Source organism: Lipotes vexillifer, unplaced genomic scaffold (genome assembly GCF_000442215.2).
Source record: "Lipotes vexillifer unplaced genomic scaffold, Lipotes_vexillifer_v1.1 scaffold914, whole genome shotgun sequence".
Lineage (NCBI taxonomy): Eukaryota > Metazoa > Chordata > Mammalia > Artiodactyla > Lipotidae > Lipotes > Lipotes vexillifer.
The window spans coordinates 4,254,745-4,256,101 of record NW_006780388.1 but is presented as its reverse complement, the minus strand read 5'-3'; the positions used below and the strand labels follow the sequence as shown (position 1 = coordinate 4,256,101).

The 1,357-nt window shown below is 50.4% G+C and overlaps 1 protein-coding gene across 1 annotated transcript in view; it reads right to left on the bottom strand.

Moving 5' to 3' along the window:
* AXIN1 (axin 1) overlaps window positions 1-1,357 on the bottom strand; it is a 61,125-nt gene that overhangs the window by 18,742 nt on the left and 41,026 nt on the right. The window lies entirely within an intron of this gene.

The following is a 1,357-nucleotide window of genomic DNA, read 5'->3' as shown; positions in this document are numbered from 1 at the left end:
TCAGTGAAGAAGAGCGTCAAGTACATCTGAATGCCCTCACATGTCTCAGGGCTTGTTCAGGTGTCCCAAGCCACCAACTTGTCTGTTTCTCATGTACTCTGACAGGGCACCTAAAATCCATACGCTTTTGAGGATCAGGCACCATCCTCAGAATCTATGCCCGAAGTCAATGGACTAGGAAGCACTTCACCAGGTGGAAGCGACCCTGAGTTGCCATCAGAAATAATTTAGATGAAACACACGATCCTATTTTTTGCCTCATATACATTCAAATATCCACCACAATTTTACATTCTTAATTCTCGACTATGCCTACATTTCTGAGTCTCAGTGTAAACCAAGATGAATAGAACATCAGGGAAAGAAATATTTAATACTTTTTAGATCTTCCCTTTAGCAAACACATGTCCTTTTCTTGGAGAGAATTAAGAGACTAATTGTCATTGTAGTAACTGAGTTTTGGGGAAGAGGAAAACAGATCTCGTGCTGTCAGCTGCTCCCGGGGGTCTGAAGGGCTGCAGTTCGTTGGAACTTTTTTATGTGATACTTTATATTCACGCAAGGTAGTGTTTGAAACCCCAGTAATTTCAAATAAGTTGTTAAAAACATGTCAACATTTTATATTAAAGATTCAAGACAAAGGAGAAGGTAATGATGAATGAGAAATGCCCCACAGAGGCTCAACCTGACAGGATGACGCCTCCACCGTGTGGTCACCAAAGGGGAAGAGAAAGGGCACCAGGCGCACACAGCACGGGGTTGCAGGAACCTGCTCAGAGACCCAGCCGTCAGCGGCCTGACCCCCCATCCCATCCAGCAGCCTGCCCCATCCCGTCCAGCGGTATGCAGCGTGGAAAGCAGCACAAAGACACAGGTAGCACAAAGCGTATACCGAGAAGACGGCCCACAGAGCAAGACCTCAACGTGGAAAGGCCTGCTCACCTACAAAGACGAGCTCGGCAGCCTTTTCCTCTTTATTTAGACCTATCTGACCTCTAGACCCTAGCCAGGGCGGAGGCAGAGTCCCCACGACCCACTGAGAGCAGCCAGGGCCACAACCCCACGTGCTCTCGTGGGGACAGGACACGCGCGGATGCGGCCACGGGCCCACACCTGCTGGCTTCACAGCCAAAGGTTGCCTCCTGCCCTGGGCCTGGCCAGAACCTTCCCCTCGGTGGCAGTCAGATGGCAAACGGAGTATGACCGAAAGCTGGGCGAGCCTGACACTCATGGGTGGTGGAGTCAGGGCCCCACGTGACCCAAGCAGGCAGATAGGCAACACCCTGATGTGACATGAGCATGTCTGACACAATCAAACTTCTGACACACGCCTGGGTCCCCAAAGTCACCTGCTGAA